The sequence below is a fragment of the Ciconia boyciana genome, chromosome 8 (assembly GCF_034638445.1).
Source record: "Ciconia boyciana chromosome 8, ASM3463844v1, whole genome shotgun sequence".
NCBI lineage: Eukaryota > Metazoa > Chordata > Aves > Ciconiiformes > Ciconiidae > Ciconia > Ciconia boyciana.
The window spans coordinates 23,325,596-23,335,882 of record NC_132941.1 but is presented as its reverse complement, the minus strand read 5'-3'; the positions used below and the strand labels follow the sequence as shown (position 1 = coordinate 23,335,882).

The 10,287-nt window shown below is 46.7% G+C and overlaps 1 long non-coding RNA gene across 1 annotated transcript; it reads left to right on the top strand.

The window, feature by feature from the left end:
- Nucleotides 1-4,291: 4,291 nt before the first annotated feature.
- On the top strand, nucleotides 4,292-10,287 carry LOC140655778 (uncharacterized). The gene is made up of 6 exons (XR_012043867.1): nucleotides 4,292-4,392; nucleotides 5,297-5,369; nucleotides 5,947-6,040; nucleotides 7,685-7,854; nucleotides 8,607-8,748; nucleotides 10,202-10,287. It is a non-coding gene; the product is annotated as an uncharacterized lncRNA (long non-coding RNA).

The window sequence follows — 10,287 nt, the reverse complement described above, 5'->3', positions numbered from 1 at the left end:
ACACATCAATCTGAAAGCACATGCAAAGTTACATCTTGGCTGACTTAATTGTTAGGAGCTGCAACCCCAACGTCTTTGTAAATAAAATGGTTTAATCTCATGGGGCATGACTGGTGGAGAGAGTCGAATAAATACATCAATATGTAAATAGATCCACAAGAGGAGGATGAACTGGGACTTTGCAAAACTGATAAAGCATCTTAGGAGACATGTTGTCACTACACTTCTTGCATATTCTGATGAAGCAGACAGTAATGCTGGATCTCAGCCCTGGGTTGCAGGAGAGGAAGGGAGGGAGGGAGAAATGTGGGCACAAGCGCACCGTGACTGAAATTCTTGTATGGATTGATTTGACTTAAATATATTCCGAGGCTGGTCTAATTGCTAGTTTAGTCTTGGGCTTTGATTTTCCTGTTGCATTCACATCTCTGCTACCAAGTCTTTCCTGCATTTCAAGCAGCCTTATTGGCGGCAGCATCCAGACCAAACCGAACCTCTGTTAGACCAAAAGAGATGATACCTGTCCTTACTGAACCGTTCCACAGAGTGTTTGCAGCAAAGTGGGCATGAGTTAAAGGCAGTGAAGGTCAGAGTTTTGCTGCATGGGTGTTTTGCCCATGTAACAGCATTGGAAAACAAAGCCCGAAGCTTTTGGGACACCATGTTCGTGATGGGCCTGTGCTGCTGTGACCCTCATCAGAGGTCTTCTTAGCGAACTGGAGGAGACCAATTAAATGAAGCATGAACAGGAGAAGGTGCCGTGGCCAATTTGCTCACGCTGACACACATCCTGCAGGGTCCTGCCTGCTGCAGGACTGTCTCTATAGGTGACAGCCCTTACTTTTTCCTGCTGTGTGTCATGCACTGTGGTGCCTACCCATGGGAGATGCTGCTCTGTGGCAGCACCGTTGCACTTCCCCTGCACCGGTGGAAATACTGAGATTCGGTTCACAAGCGGCAGCTCCGCCTGCTGTGTGTCAGGCAAGCGGAAGCCTGGCACCCACCTCGGGCACTTGAGCGCTTCTGTGCCCATTTCCAGGGAAAGGAGAGGAGGAGAAACCTCCCACCGCATTGTCTGGGGTGCTGCCTCCCTTTTTGCGGGATGAGCTCCAGCCCTTGTTTTGCAGTGTGCCATGTGGAATTTTATCACCTTCAACAATGAAATCTGTCACCTTCAAGCTGCTTTATTGTAATCTGGGGACTTTTGCCCTGTCCACTGTAACCCGGTGCTGGGCTCCTGCCACATAGCACTGCATTCCTCCCCATGCCATTGCTAACATCTATCGATCAGGCTCCTCACTGCAACCAACGATGTTAACTTTAGGGACCACGTTTGTACTTGTTTTGTCACCAGGATCAGATCGTTAATTGATCTTCCTTCTTTCTCTTTGCCTTCCTTCTGTCTCGTGTGCATCTCCATCTCCTTCTTCTGATGGCTGCTTCATCGCCCTTCCCAGCCCCGCTCCAATTTGGAGGATAAAGACATGCAGTATAGCCAGTATTCAGGAGGTGATCTGATATTTTAAAGAATGTGATGTACACATATGTGTTTTAAATGACGATACCTTCATGTTGTGTCAGTAATAAAAATACACACATTTGAGTCAGTTTAACTGGCATATCTTCTCTTCAAGAAAGCAATTTAATAATAAACTTGGGGAATGGTGTCTCTTCAGCAGCTTGGATGGCACAGCTCTTGAAGTGTGGTGTTGTGGGAGGCTTTTTTCTGGACAGTTTGGAAACCCTGGTGTGGCAGGATGAGATAAATTGACCTTATTAATTGGCTGTTATTATATGCTAGAATCAGAATACTTTTACTTGCTGCTTTTCTGTAGCTTTGATTGTAGGTGTATTTTTGTTTCAGAGGATAAGTTGTTTTCATCTGAAATGCAGTTATGGACATTTGCATACACATTTGTATGGGCTAATTAAAAACTTACCATCAGAGCTGCTTTTCTGCAACAATCACTATACAGCAAAATGTTTGTTACTTTTTGGAAATGTCTGTTTTGTTGCAGAAATCTGAACTTTTTGTAAAATCATTTGGTCAAATCTTTGGGGTTTAGATTTTCAATTAATGATCAATATTTGCAACAAAAGATTTAAACAAAAAAGGGTGTTTATTGAAGTTTTTCCGCAGGAAAAAATCTGTAACATGTATTATTAAATATAAAGAGGCTTATGTCTTGAGTTTCATCGTGCCACAGCTTGTAATAGCCCTTCAGAAGCTTGAAGTGGTTTTTTTTTTCATTAAACAAAATGTTGCATTCCCCCTGCTGCATTCATTACAGGCAGCATATTGGAAGTGCCTGTGCCCAGCAGTTCTGGCCTGGAGGGCTGCTCTTATCCATCTCCGTCAATGCTGTGAGTTATTTCATAAGCAATGGAAATATTTCTTTCAAAAGTGGATCCATAAGAGATGACAGCAACATCAGAGGTGTGAGGAACAGTGAAGGGGGAAACACATTTTCTTGGCGGCGTTTTTATACATCTGCCTCCTGAGCATCTAAGCAGGGAGATGGCGACTTTGAGAGGGTCCCTGGTGATTAAGAGTGTAGTTCATGATGGGTGCAGCTCTTCCCCCAAGTCTCCCTTTAGCCAGTGGTCTTAACCCTGACCCGTGAGAAGTCCCCACCTTCTCTCAGCTGCCTCTGTGCAGTTGCTTATGCACTTGGACATTTTAGGAAATGATAGAAGTCTCTAGGGCTGGGAATACAAGGATTTCCAGCACCACCAGCAAGGAGCTGGGGGAAAAATCTCATTACTCTGTGTCCCTTCAGTTGTTGGATTTGCCAGAAGTGGGACTTGCAGGCCAGTGCTCCAAAGCATTGCTTTGGCAGCCAGGCAGACTTGGAATAAAGAACTGCTTCAGTCATGTTTTCATTCCCCATGGCCAAGTTCCAGTATCCAAAATGGAATTACCAGAAGTGAAATGCAGTTGAGTTTCACCTCTGCCGACCTTCAGCAGCTGCTGTTCCAGCCCTGGGTCCCTGGAGAGCTCTGGGGATGCACCTCTGTACTGATATGTCAGTCTGATATTCCTGCCTTAAGCCTGTCCTAAGCCGAGATGGCCAACTAACATATCCAACTGCAGAGATTTTGTGACAAGCCGATAGAAACCTTTCCTTCAGCACATACAAATATGTTTTGCAAGGCAAAAATAAGCAGTAACGCAAACATCATACTCTTTCTTTGGTTTTTTCCCTTGTCTTTTTTTCCCTTTGCTTCAGGAAAGCAGGAAGAGGTGAGAAAGGATTGACACTTTATCCCACTGAGGGCTTTTTCTAAGATGCCTGCTGGGAACACTCACTGCATGTTTCTCTTTAGGTAGTAGCTCTTTTGATTTTCTCACTGCCTTGCAAGTCACACTGAGGTGCCTGGAGAAGGATTTGCTGATTGCTTATGAAATCCATTCTCCCTTGAGGATCTGCTCTTTCCATCTTGATAAACTTTTAATTCTTGCTTTCTAATAACATTGAGGGACTGTGTTTTATGCCTTTATGAGGGTTTTGTGATTGATGTTCATCTGTGCTTGCAGGAGACAGGTAACCTCATTTCATTTTTGACAGAACATCGGGACAAGTGTTCTGTATCCTTCTCCCTTCTTGGTCACGTATAAATGAAAGAGAAAGTAAAGTGGATATAATCTGTCCAGATCTGTCAGTCTGGCTCACCATATTGCTAAACTTCCGACACTGTTTCTGTCCAGCTTGGCATATGGGCACGTGTTTAAAGGACATGGTCAGCTTATTTTTTATATCATTCTGTTATCTGGTATTCTTGGTTCTGTACACTAATGTCTGGGATATTTGGAAGCAGCTGCTGTAACTTGGTCTGGGAGTAGATTGCTTAAATATTACCTCACAGAGTCAATGTAAATTTATAGCAGATAAGACTTGGACCCCAAATGCCTTTTTTAACCTGTTACTGTCTTTTTCCCAATTCCATTCCCTCTGCTCTTTCTGATCTATTTCCAGCAGTTCTGAGATGAACATGACTCCTGTTTTATGCTTAGACCGACCTAATCTGTGATACCTGAACAGTTTCTACATGGCCAGCAGAGAGATCTTGCACTTATGCACATGCATATATGCACACACACAGGTACACAGCACTGGTGAAGGGTTTGTCAGTATAAGAAATCCTGGAGGAAAAATGCCCACAATGATGAATTCACAGAAAATACACAAAATACTATACCCAGATAGCCAGGTAATATCATTCACCAAACTGTGACACTGTTCTCATAGAGTAAATGTCATTTTCCTTTAAAAATCCATTTTCTTTCCTTAGGAGAAAGGACATTTAGAGCACCTGTACTGAAAGGGAGAAAGTGGAAGAGCCTGTGAGCATACCCTGCTTCCTGTGCTGTTACACAGATTCTAAACACAGGTTTGGTTATTTCTTATATATATTTATTTTTCCTCTCTGCTTTTTTGCTTTGAAATATCTGCTTGCGCTCTCAGTGAAGAACAGTTGAGAGATCAGGAAAATGGCTTAAGAATTCAGTGGGCTGTAAGCTATTCGGATTTAAAATAGTGCCTGGGAGAGAGCTTTTTACACTGCCTTGCTAAACAATCCTCCTGTCACCGTCTGAGGTTGCTGTCCTTTGTTCGTCATGATGTCGCCTTCCCTCTAACTCTCCAGAGCCTTCAAGGAAAGGAAAAGAATGACAAACGAGGCTTTCTTTTTCTTTTTTAATCCCCCCAAGTCATTCCTCAAAAAAACCCCCACAACAGTTATGGGCCATCTGCCTTTGTTTTAGTTGTGCTTCTTGGCTTTATTTCTTCATCATTTCCCCCTCCTTGCCCCTTTGCAGGGCACCGTTAAGCACTCGGGGAGACCTGCACAGAGGCAGCTCAGCATCCCCTGTCTCAGCTACAGCACTTGTAGCATCAGAGCCTGCTCGTTTGACTACGGCCAGAGCCATCTCCGCTACCTACCGAGTCTTTTTTAATTCCCTCTCCCAGGGTCTGCAAAAGCAAAGCTGTGGCCGGTCTGCTGGGAGAGCGCGATTCTGGCAGTGAGGCAGAACAAGCTAGGCACCCCGTTGCTTGCCCCTGCTGCTCCCCAGCAAAGGCGGGCAGGTGGTGGGGGTGATCGCTGTCCTGCCGCGTGGTGAGGCCTCCCGTGCCTCCCTTCGTGCCCGCTGCCGAGCAGGCAGGTGGCAGAGGGAGGGACCCATCACACTCCGGTTCCCACTTACTCCCTCTGCAGATGCACAGGCAGGCGGGAGGGAGCGAGGGGTGTCCCATGGTACAGGCTGACGGCTCATTCTTTTGCCTTTGATTTGCAGCAAATCGAGGAGAGGGCTATGCCAAATGGATGGCTCTCCCAGATGGGCTCAGCGCCACGCACACCGGGGGCAGGTAAGGCGGCTGAGGGGCCCTGACACCTTTTTGTCACAAACCCGGGATACACGGGAACTGTGAGCAGGACCCATGTTGCCACCTTTAGCTGCAGTTCACTCTTTGCATCCTGCGAAGACAGTCTGCCTGCAGGACATGCAGGCACAGCTTCTGGAGCATTTCTAAAGCCATTTTTGTTCAGAAATTCCTGTTGTTGTTGTTTTTGCTGACCTAAGCAGGCTGTATCTTTTCCAAATGTTTCTGACGTTTCTCATGGAGTAATCTATTAATGTTGCAGACAAGGATTCTGCTGACTTCAGTTTGGCTTCTGTTTCCCATTGGACGGGCTCCTCTCTTTATGGGGGAATGCCTCAAGCCAAAAAGAGAGGAGAAAAAACCCAGCCCCTGAGCTAACTGAAAACAGGCCCAAAGGGAAGCACTTTCCAGCCACATTGCCTCTCACTGGTTGGCTTCTGTTCTGTGCTTGGGGACGTGCCAGACTTCAGTGCCTCCATGCTTTTGATTCCTGTTTACCCCCAGCAACATGATTGTCTATAATTATATATAATCTCCCCCTTGTTTACTCTTCTTCCTCCAGGTCTGAATGCAAGCTCGATGGCAACTCTCTGCTCGGTCTGCCAAGGCTCCAGCTCCAAACTGCTTCTCAGCATCCTCCACCTTCTTTTTCAAAAGTAACAAAGACATTTGATTTCCTCCCACCCCTTCTCCACGCACCCCTGCACTCTCCCCCTCCCCCTCGCTGGCACTGGGATTATTTATACAGAATGTGGAAACAATTTGCAGGAAAGCGAACAATGTAACCCAGAGTGAGGGAAGGGAGACAAGTTTATTGTGCACACTACAGCCCCAGAAGTGAAATGCTGCATTTTTGGGGGGAAGAGGGAGTGGACTGTTTTCCTTTCTTTCTGCTCCTCTCTTTCAACGTCTTGCTGAACTGCTTTCCATCTTGCCAGAGTCGGGTCCAAACCAGAGCAACCAGATCTGACTGCGTGTTTTGGAGGGAGTTCAGGTTGGATCCCTCCCTGCATCACAGCTTGATGAGGCAGTATCTGTGTACTTAATCCTCTCCGAGGTTTTGCTCTCGGATCATTTCTGCTCCTGGATTAGCATTAATGAAGAGCATGTGTGCTTGAGAGGTCCTGATCTAGGTCCGGAGAGTTGCAGCATTGCTAAAGGCACTGTTTTCTGCCTGGGTGTTATACATAGCTATTCCGAGGAACAGTTAGGCTGAAAGAGAAGATTCCTTGGGAGTGAACGAGACAGGAACGTTTTGCAAAGTCTAATTTCAGTCTTTCTCCCCTCACCCACTAAAGATGAGGTTTTCAGAACTTCCTAGCACCTTGCTAGCACCAATGTGAGTCTTTGTAAATCAAGCAGTTTGCTTTAGAGGCCACCGAAGAGCTGAGCTCTGCTGAAGCTTGGGAATGAAGCATTTGCAGTTCTCAGAGGTGCAGGGTGTAAGCCATGGGAAGCTAAACCAGCCTTTGATTCGGTACCATTGAGCAGGTCTGAGGTCTTCAGATCTCCCTCTGCACTGGACTCAGTTACCGTGAAGTCCTCAAAAAGAAGTAGTCCAAGCCCACTCATCTTCTGGGGAAGGGATATTGGTGTTGCAGAGGCAAGGAAATGTTCTCCGCAGGTTGCACATCCAAGCAGAGTGGCTGCCTTGGCAAGCTCCTCCCTTCCCGGGAGCTTGCAGCCTCCTTTCTCAATAGCCTCAAGACTTGGGACGTGATCAGTGCAAGTTGTGCTGTGCTGGTAGGGCAGGGCCAGGAAGCTGCCAACTGGGACATCATGTTCCTGTCTAAACCAGGCAAATTTCTGGCCCTGAACTGGTGCAGCAGATAAACTGTGATCCGATGGTACAGAAGGGACAGTTAGAAGGAACCTGTAGTGGGCTATTCCTCCCTGAGATCTTGTGTCCTCTCCACCTTCCAGTACTTACTCCTTAGTCTTTGTCCATACACACAGTGTGAACTTCCAGTGTATGTTTGTTCTGTGAAATGCCAGACCAGCTCTGCCACACAGAACGGCAAATGTCTCTGTGGACAGGCTCACCTTCCTAAAGCTAACGGCACAGCTCAGAGACCATCCCGAATGCTGCTGCTTCTCCCTTCCTTTAGCCAGTTCTTGGCCTGAATTAGCAACTTGAGGTGTAAAACACAGCAAGGGCTGGAGCAAAGATACTTCAGTCACGTATGTTTTCTGATGTGATCTGGTAAGGGGCAGTTCACCTCCTCTCTTTGGGCTCTTGTAATTTTCACTAACACTCAGAAGGGCCAGGAGCAGCAACAATTTCTGTTTTCTCTTCCAAGCCAGGTGCCAACACTGTGGACTGGAAGCCTGCAGCTGGGAGCAAAGAGTGACTGCCGCAGTCTGCTGATCCCCGTCGGCTGAGGCACCCCCAGACATAGCAGTGCAGCCCCTTTCCACCAGCTGAGCCACACACAGCGGCTGTGGCACAATGGAGTCGTGGGTCTCATAGGTATTCACTTCATCTACACCAGTGTCTCTGAGCACAGCATGCTCCTCAACCTGTCTGCCTCCCGTCCATGCAGCTGCCTCTTGCAGAGCCTGTGGATGTCTGCAGCAGCCTGCCCAAGCATGTTGCACAGTGTGCTTAGCTGACTAGCAGCGTACTGGGCTACAAAGAGTGTTTAAATGCATAAGACTCTGGAGAGCCCCCTCTGGTCCCTCCTGCAGCCATGCTTGCAGGCTCAGGCTGTAAGGACAGCAGCTCTGGTTTTGGGTTAGTCTCTGGGCACCCCACTGAAGTCATTAGGGGCAGACAGACATTTCCAATCTCCTTCTGACTCCCAAGGGTCCCCTCTTACTCCTGGAAACATGTGGCCTTGAGTTAAACTACATGGAGAACTCTCGACTAAACAGCTCACAGCAGCAGTACAGGTTTGGGCAAAGTAGAGTCTTGTAGCTCTACCTATAGGAGACTTTAAAATGCAGAGACCAGAGGGATCAGCGTAATTTCAGGGAAACCATCATTGGAGCGCTTGTGTTTTTTCACTTCTGGTTCTAAACGTTCAAATTCTCATGAAAATATAAGAAAAACTCCTTGGAATGATTGTGCTGCTGAAACCATCGTTGGCTTTTTGGAATTTCCTCTTTCATCTTGTTCTTTTTTTTAAAATTATTTTTAGGGCTATTTAGATGAGAACAGATTTGTATTCTTCTCTTCATGCTGCTTGCTTACCACCTGAAATCCGCATCTGCTCTTTGCAGTTCCCAACACAACTGCAACGAATATCCTGAACAGAACATTCTAACTTCAGGTGAAGAAAAGCAACAGAAGCAGATGGGCTTGTAAACAGCAGAGATCTGGCTCTCCCACAGAGGTCCTTGCGTAGTGGAAAGGAGCAGAATGGTTAGTAAACACTGAGCAACTTTTGTTTTCTGGGCTGAAATGTTATAATCTGGGGAGGGGAGGACAGCGTAAGAACAGCAACTATCATATTCTAGCACAGTCAGCTATTCCCAACAGAAGCTGTTCATGTTAGAACTTGTAGCAAATTGGAGAATATGGGAAAGGGGGGTATGTTTTCCAGCATCAGGGAATTTTTGGGTGATGAAAACAAGATTTCCAGCTGCCCTTTTCCGCTAGCATTTTAGTCTTGGTTTCTAAAGAAGTATCCTACTGTTTTTCTATCATTCCTCCCTCCCCTTGAATTAATTCTGAAACTGTCAGTCAATCAGAGTTGTGAGTAACTTCATTGATAACAAAATTCCCACAAGTTACCTGAAGGTTTCCAGCTGGATGGAGGAAGAAGAAACCCAAAGTAGAGTCCCCACTGGTGGAAGAAAACTCAGCCATGCACCCGTTCAGAGAAGCAGCAGCAGCCAGCTGGCCAGGCAGCACACGTGCTGCTCCAAACTAACATGTGCTGCCCTTTGTCCAGCCAAGCACATACAGGACGTGGAAGTGAGCAGGAATGCTGTGGGGAAGGGCAGGGAGGAAGATTATCTGTGGGATCTCATTCCCTAATAATCTGGCTTGGGTACTTCGGCTTCTCAGGGACCCACTTGTTGCTCCACGTATTCCATTAGCAGAGTGACGGTGAAGAGAACCAGGGTGCATCAGCCTCATGCGTGAAGTGTGGGTAGCCGGTCTGTCTATCATGCCGTGTCTGCTCCCGCAGGTGCACCAAGGGGACAGTCACAAGGGAAATGGGAAGAAAAGCCTAGTGCTGACATAACCTGTCAGGGCCTTCAGGCTGGGTGTTGACAAACCTCCAAGTCCCTCTAGCTGTCCCCAAGAAGCAGTACATGAACTGTTTCTCGAAGGGACATAGATCCCTGGCTATACAAATTCTGTTTTTTCTTGTCCTTTCCTTACCCTCTGTGTAATAGACCCTAAAAGTGAAGCAAGCAGGCAGGTGTCTTCCCCTGTTAGAGGGCTGGGGACTCCTCCTTACTTTTCTTTCATGCTTGGGCAGGACCCTTTTTCCTGACATTTCTAGCCATCCTTTGCTTAGCAGTGAACCCAGGGGGACTTGGTTGCTTAGCTTTAGAGCCAGGAAATTAATGAAGAGGGACAGGAAAAGAAAGGAAATGGAATAAGGAGGCTCGCTTCCATAGTTTATTGAGCCCAGAGAGATTTCTATATAAACCACATAGCATCAGGTGAAACAGAAATGACAGATGATAACCAATGTGGAAGAATGGAGCAGTCCAAAACTCCCACAGCCCAGTGAGTCCCCAGAAATGTTGGAGAGGCTTAAACAGCAATTTAATGTGTACCTGCTGGCAAAGAGCAGCCCCTCCACCTTGTTCCTGTCAAGAAGAGGTCCCAATTCATGTGATGTGTTTTCTTTCCTCAGACAGGGAGACTACTGCAGATCCTGTGGAGTGCAAGAGTCACAGAGAAAACAGACCTATGAAAGATGGTTCCAGGTTGGGATTTTAG